The sequence below is a fragment of the Hyla sarda genome, chromosome 8, assembly GCF_029499605.1.
Source record: "Hyla sarda isolate aHylSar1 chromosome 8, aHylSar1.hap1, whole genome shotgun sequence".
NCBI classification, from domain to species: Eukaryota; Metazoa; Chordata; class Amphibia; order Anura; family Hylidae; genus Hyla; species Hyla sarda.
In genome coordinates this window covers 108,521,256-108,529,215 of record NC_079196.1, presented here as the reverse complement: position 1 = coordinate 108,529,215, position 7,960 = coordinate 108,521,256, and positions in this window count along the sequence as shown.

Below are 7,960 nucleotides of genomic sequence, written 5' to 3'. Positions count from 1 at the left end.
CAAAAAATGCCAGAATAAACTTTATTTTCTGCCATTTTTTCCTTTGTGTGGAAATTGCATTCTTGGCCCCTTTGGTGTTTTTTAAAGAATTTAGTTGGGTACCAAACATAAATAAATAAATAAAAAAGGATGCATTAGGGATAGAAAAAATTGTATTTAACGAAAGTTATATTTTTTAGAACAAAATTTTTAGTAATTCTTAAACAGGAACCAATTTATGTGTGCGGGCAGGGACCTAAAAATGTAGCCGACCATATTAAAAATGTATAAAAGGGCTATTTAATTGTAAAAATAATATTTTTTTATTATTAATTTTGTGAAACTTTTTATTAGTAATGCATTTTAATTATGTGTTTAATAAAGTGCGTGTTTTTTCTTCTTTTTTCTTTATTTTTTTAATTTCTCTGCTCCCCTGCACTGTGCTCTGTGATGTGAAGTTCTCTTCACATCACATATTCGTATATGCCGCTAAGACTTGTGATTGGCCAGAACCATCTGACCAAACACCGCTCTCAGCGGGAAATATGAATCTGTGATGTGAAGAGAACTTCACATCACAGTGTACAGTGCAGGGGAAAGGAGAAGCGGCCATGCCGCCCCCCTCTTCTATAAATAAAAAATTAGTTTAAAAAAAGTAAAAAAAAACACACACAGTTTATTAAACACATAATTAAAATACATAATTAATAAAAAGTTTCACAAAATTAATTATAAAAAATACATTATTTTTACAATTAAATTGCCCTTTTATAAATTTTTAATATTGCCGGCTACATTTTTAGGTCCCTGCTAACCCACATAAATTGGTCCCTGTTTAAAAATTAATAAGAATGTTATTCTAAAAAATATAAACGCCAAAGAATAGTGAAAAAACATCAAAAGGATAAAAAAAGCCAAACTGAAAAATGCTAAGTGGAAAAGGAATTTTGCGATTTCTCTTTGATTTACAACTAACATCTGGCCGTACCGTTTTTCTTTGCATTTTTGAAGAAGAAAAAAAACAAAAAACTTAGCCCAAGGAATCTAAGTACAGATTGATATGACTGCCATATAAATACTTTTATATATCTCATATGTATTCTTTTAAGCTTAAAGGGGGACTCTGTCCTTAAACAACTTATCCCCTATCCAAAAGATAGGGGATAAACTGTCTGATCGTGGGGGTCCCGCCGCTGGGAACTCCTGTGATCTTACCTGCAACACCCTGGTCATCTGGTGCACGGAGCGAGCACCAGAGCACTTGCATAAGCAAATCAGCAAAAGTTGGCAGTCGATGTATATCAATCATCCAGCAAGATGCTGGTGGTGTGAATATTCCACAGTGGGAAAGCGGGACACTGAACTCATTTCGAGGTGCTTTCCACCTTTTTCAACAGTAGTAGTCCCTAACTTGGACATTGGATATTTATAGCCCAGTGATTCAGTCAAGTCCTTACAGGTGTAATATAAAATGGGCTTACAGGTAGGGAAGGAAGACCCGTAATGGATCATAACACATGATGAAAACGTAAAAATATTGAGTTAATTCAACATTAGGATAGACAATGATGTAAAGTTAAAATGATAACAAAAGTCTGCTTGCTACTGTGGAGTTAAAAATGTATACTTTTTGGAAAATGAATGAATTTGTAATCAACACAACAACATCAAGACACTTGATGTAAGTTTTACTACTAAATAAGCTTTCCTATTCCTATTTTTCCTAATTTTTTTTAGAATATATACAGTACAGACCAAAAGTTTGGACACACCTTCTCATTCAGAGTTAACTCCAAATTGGCAGTTAATCTGGTAAAAATTGCAATGCTTCAGATTTTTAGTTGTACAATTAGCCATAAAATCATTAGCTCCTATTCACACAGCAGCGTTATCCATATGGAGGTGGTTCATTTATTTATTCCAAGTATATCATGTTTCACTCTCACGCTTCTTTTACCCCTATCCTCCCCCCCTGTTCCCCCCACCTCCTTCAGCACAGTTCACCACCATAGTTCCTTATTGGTTCATCATATAGTCATACATGCATTTAAAAAAAAAGCCATTCCCAGCGTGGCCTTGATTTACTGCCACCCGCAATCTCGGTTCATAACGTAAAAACATTACTACTCGCAAACAGCATTTCGCTAAAAGGGAGGAGTGGGCTCTATCTCACCACTTCAGGGGTTTTTCCTCCAGGCTTGGTACGGGTCCCGGCAGCTGCCTTCCCGACGTCAGGTCCCCGTAGCAGCTAGTGTCTCTCTGCAGCCGCTCAGCGGGCACAGTCACGTGACTTCCCCAGACTGCTTTGCGCTCCAAGCGCCTGCTTCCTGGCGCGCCTCCTCCTCACCTCCTCGCAGCCAGGTCTCTTTTCTTCACCCTGGGTGCCTCTCCACCTGTACGCCTCCGCCACTATCTGCCGCAGCACATACGCAGCGCTGTCTTCTGGACCGTCCATTCCCGTATCCTTAGTTAAAAACATAACCCAGCCGCCGGGATGATTCATTTTTCCACCCCAGTCAGGGCCATCCAGTCTGGGGTTGTAAATCATATTTACGGGGGGAGGAGGGAGAGAGCTCTGGAGCGTTCAGAGCTGACGAGATCACATCCTATTGTCACGTGACCTCACATGGGACAACCCCAATTACTTTGAGGTCCAAGATCAGAGAGGGGGAGTAGTAAGGGAAGGGAGGAACGTCTTAGCAGAGTTCTGGGAAGAATTAGGTTGGAAGGATGTATGGAGAAATCTGAATCCCGGAAGAGAAATGTTTTCCTGATACAATTTGTCCCATAAAACTGCATCACAAATCAATATGATTTTGGCCAATGATAGTGGGGCAAGGGTTATCAAAAAAATTGTCTATGAACCCAAGGGTTTGTCCGATCACTCTGTGGTGGTCTGTAACTTTGGGTACGATGGTCAGGATCCCCACCAGAATAAGAATAGAAACATGGTTTGAGGTGGAAGAAGTAACGAAAGGCATAGAGGAGGAGATCAGTTGGTTTTGGGGTACCAATAAAGGCTCTACAGATCTGTTTATGGTATGGGATGCTTTGAAAGCATATCTGAGGGGGATCCTGATGAAAAATATAGCCCATTTTAGGAAAAAAGTAAGAAGGAAAGAAGATAATCTGGTAACTCAGATTAAAAAGTTGGAGGATGAATATGCAAGTAATGCAGGAAAAGAGAATTGGGAAAAATTACAACAGGCACAAAAAGAATATAAGGAGTTAATGCTTGAGAAGGCCCAACATATGATATTTTTTTGGGGACAAAAGCGATATGTTGAAGGGGGGAAATCCAATAAATGGCTTGCCGGTATAATAAAAAACCAAAAGGAAAGTACGGAAATTATTAATCTAGAAAATAAGCAGGGGAAGATAGTGACAGGTCAAGAGGAGATAAGACAAATAGCGATGGAATACTATCAAACATTATAGAAGAGGAGACAAGAAGGATGAATGACGCTATTAGTTTGGGAGAAGTCCAGGAGGCATTGAGAACGTGTGCGGGTAATTCCGCCCCAGCTTCAGATGGATTTACATTTGAGTTATATAGGAGATTCCAGGGGTCCCTGTTGCCCTGCCTGTTGGAGATTGTTAATTAATCCTTGGAAAGGGGGGCTATGCCACTCTCGATGTTTGAAGCAGGGATAATATTGATCCCCAAGAAGGGGGTAGCAGGGAAAAGATGGAAAACTTCCTGCCAATATCGCTATTAAATACGGACTATAAAATCCTGGCAAAGATTTGGGCAGGGAGACTAAAAAAAGTTCTTGGTGAGGTTATAGTAGAAGAACAAAGGGGATTCCTGGCGGGTAGGAACATGTTTGGAAATATACACAGGACATTTCTTAATATCCAAACACATGGAGTGGACCCCCGCTCCATCCTGTCCTTGGATGCTAATAAAGCGTTCAACCGGGTGGAGTGGGGATTCCTTTTTGGGGTGGTGGAGAAATTTAATTTTGGCACGTTTTTTCTTAAAGCTATTAAAACTGTTTACTCTGCACCTACAGCAAAAATTAGTATTAATGGGAATCTGTGTGACACAATATTCTTAAAAAGAGGTTCAAGGCAGAGATGTCCGTTATCATCGTTATTATTTGCACTTTTTATAGAGCCGTTAGCAGCCATGGTTAGGAGCACTGGGGTTTTTCAGGGGTTCGGGGTACAAGGAGATAGAGAAAGAATGTTGTTATACGCTGATGACGTCCTCCCGTTTGTCAGGGACCCAGTGGAGAAGGTTCAGGAAGTAATCCGTCTGGTGGAAAAGTTTGGTTGTTTTTCAGGAATTAAAATGAATTGGCAGAAATCCGGACTTCTTCCACTGGATGTAGAGATTGAGGTTCCAATTGGCCCTGTTAAAGTGTTAAAGGTAAATGATAGTTTGGAATATCTGGGCATTAAGATCTCCAGGTTTGCCTCGGATTTTGAGAGACTAAATCTAGTGCCCCTGATGGGGAAGGTAGTGGGGGAAATAAATACCTGGAGTAAGATGAGACTAAGTATGGCAGACAGAATAGGACTGCTTAGAATGGTGTTACTGCTGATGATAATGCATTATTTGAGAGCCTCTCCTATGTGAATTAAAAACATGTTCTTTAAAAGATTAGAGAGTAAAATAAATAACCTGATTTGGGGACAAAAAAGGGTTAGGTTAAAGAGCCAGTACCTGTACCACCCCTTAGAAAAAGGGGGTTTGGGTATCCCCAATTTTGCCCACTATTTCATAGCATCACAATTAACATTGATCATTCAAGAACAGCAATCTTTGGTGGTTTTCCTTGAAAAGGGGAATACAAAGTACGGGTCAATATGGGAGCTACTGGAGAGTGGGAATCTAAAGAGGGATATCGAAGACGGGAGTACAGTGAAAGAGTTATTGGGACAAGTGTGGGAAAATATGAAGGGAAACAGGGATGGCAAGTAGCGTTTGGTGTACCCCAATATGGGAGAACGAGAACTTCCCAGAAATAAGGAAAATTGCAGAATACCTGAATTGGGGAAAATAAAGGAATTAAGCTGGCGGACCATGTTTGTTCAAACGGGGAGATAATAGATTGGAAGGGGTTGAGTGAATGGTTTAATTTAAATAATAGAAACTATTTTGGTTATGTACTGTCAGGATCCGGACTGGTATGCGGAGAGGACACTGGTGGTGGATCCTCTGTGTCAGTGAGGTGATGGCGTGGGCCGTACCAGGGGAACGGAATCTAAGGGGTTACTGGTTTTCACCATAGCCCGCCGCAAAGCGGGATGGACTTGCAGCGGCAGGTAACCCCCAGGTCGTTCCACCCGATAGCGACTCAACCTCACTGACAGCTGAGACAGGCGCGGTACACAAGGACAAGGCAAGAGCAAGGTCGGACGTAGCAGAAGGTCTAGGCAGGCAGCAATGGTTCGTAGTCAGGGGCAACGGCAAGGGTCTTGGTACACTGGCAATGGAACACACAGAAACGCTTTCTCAGGGCACAAGGCAACAAGATCCGGCAAGGACAGGAAGGGGAAGTGGGTTTTTATATGTTTGGAAGGTGTAAGTACTGATTGGGCCAGGCACCAATTAATGGTGCACTGGCCCTTTAAATTTCAGAGAGCCGGCGCGCGCGCGCCCTAGAGAGCGGTGCCGTGCGTGCCAGGACAGAACAGCAGGAGGACGGAGCAGGTGAGGTGATTGGGATGCGACCCGTGGGCGGGCGCGTCCCGCTACGCGGATCGCATCCCCGCCGGTGATGACAGTGCAGCGCTCCCGGTCAGCGGGTCTGACCGGGGCACTGCACACAGAAGAATGCCGCGAGTGCTCCGGGGAGGAGCAGGAACCCGGTTCGCTCGGCGTAACATGTACAGCTTAGGGACGCCTTGAGACGGGAAGAAATGAAAGAAAAATTTAAGGTAGTTAGTTATCACATTACAGCATACATTAAGACATCACAGAGGGGAAAGAAGAAAATAATGAGCTCCCTATATAAAATAATAGGGGAGAAGGGATGGGAGGACGTAGTACAACGATTAGGACGGGCACGAGATATAGGAGGAATCACAGAAGAAAAGTGGAAATTGGTGTTAAAGAATATTAGGAGAACCACGATTAACCTCTTCAGGACATAGGGCGTATGGATACGCCCTGAATCCCGAGTCCTTAAGGACCGAGGGCGTATCCATACGCCCGTGGGAATTCCGTCCCCCACCGCTAGCCGGTTGGGGACCGGAGCCGGATGCCTGCTGAAATCGTTCAGCAGGCATCCCGGCATATCGCCCAGGGGGGTCATTATGCCCCCCCATGTCGGCGATCGCCGCAGATCGCTGGACAATTCAGTCCAGCGATCTGCGGCGATTCCGGGTCAATCGGGTCTCCAGTGACCCGATGACCCGGAATTACTGGCTGTTCGGGGCCGTCTCTGACAGCCCCGAACAGCCAGAGCCTGCAGGGGTGAGGTGGCACTGGTGCCACCTCACGATCGCCCTGATTCGTCGGCCGGATTACCGGCCGACCAATCAGGGCGCCTGCTGCGGGTGTCACTCCCGCACCCGCTCCGCCCCTCTTCCGGAGGACGTGAGCGGGTGCGGGACGTGCACCCCGGGTGCTGGGGACCCCGATCCCCGGCACCCCTGTTGGGATCGGGGCCCCAGGAGCAGCTGCGGCGGCGGGACTGACCTGCAGCGTCTGGATCGTTGGAGGTGAGTGACAGCCTCCTGCTGTTGCTTAGCAACAGCTCCCAGCATGCAAAAAGGGCATGCTGGGAGCTGTAGTTATGCAACAGCAGGAGGCAGACCACCACAACTCCCAGCATTCCCTTATGGGCATGCTGGGACTTATGGTTTTGCAACAGCTGGAGGCACATTCTTTCTATGGAAAAGTGTACCTTCAGCTGTTGTCTAACTACAACTCCCAGCTTGCACAAACAGCTAAAGTGCATGCTGGGAGTTGTAGTGGTGCATCTGCTGGCTGCATAACTACAACTCCCAGCATGCCCGTTGGCTGTCGGTGACTGCTGAGAGTTGTAGTTTTGCAACAGCTGAAGGCACACTGGTTGTGAAACTCAGAGTTTTTTTTTACCTAACTTAGTGTTTCACGACCGGTGTGCCTCCAGCTGTTGCAAACTACAACTCTCAGCAGTCACCGTACACCATGCACCGTACATGCTGGGAGTTGTAGTTTTGCAACAGCTGAAGGCCCACTGGTTGTGAAACACTAAGTTAGGTCACAAACTCAGTGATACATAACCAGTGTGCCTACAGTTGTTGCAAAACTGCAACTCTCAGCAGTCACCGACAGCCAACGGGCATGCTGGGAGTTGTAGTTATGCAACAGCTCGATGTCCCCCCCAATGTGAACGTACAGGGTACACTCACATGGGCGGAGGATTACAGTAAGTATCTGGCTGCAAATTTGAGCTGCCGCAAACTTTCTGCTGCAGCTCAAATTGCTAGCAAGAAACTACTGTGAACCCCCGCCCGTGCGACTGTACCCTAAAAACACTACACTACACTACCACAAAAAATAAAATAAAAAGTAAAAAACACTACGTATACACATACCCCTACACAGCCCCCCTCCCCTCCCCAATAAAAATGAAAAACGTCTGGTACGCCACTGTTTCCAGAACGGAGCCTCCAGCTGTTGCAAAACAACTCCCAGTATTGTCGGACAGCCGTTGACTGTCCAGGCATGCTGGGAGTTTTGCAACAGCTGGAGGCACCCTGTTTGGGAATCACTGGCGTAGAATACCCCTATGTCCACCCCTATGCAATCCCTAATTTAGGCCTCAAATGCGCATGGCGCTCTCACTTTGGAGCCCTGTCGTATTTCAAGGCAACAGTTTAGGGCCACATATGGGGTATCGCTGTACTCGGGAGAAATTGTGTTACAAATTTTGGGGGGTATTTTCTGCTTTTACCCTTTTTTAAAAATGTAAAATTTTTGGGAAAACAAGCATTTTAGGTAAAAAAATAAATATTTTTTTTACATATGCAAAAGTCGTGA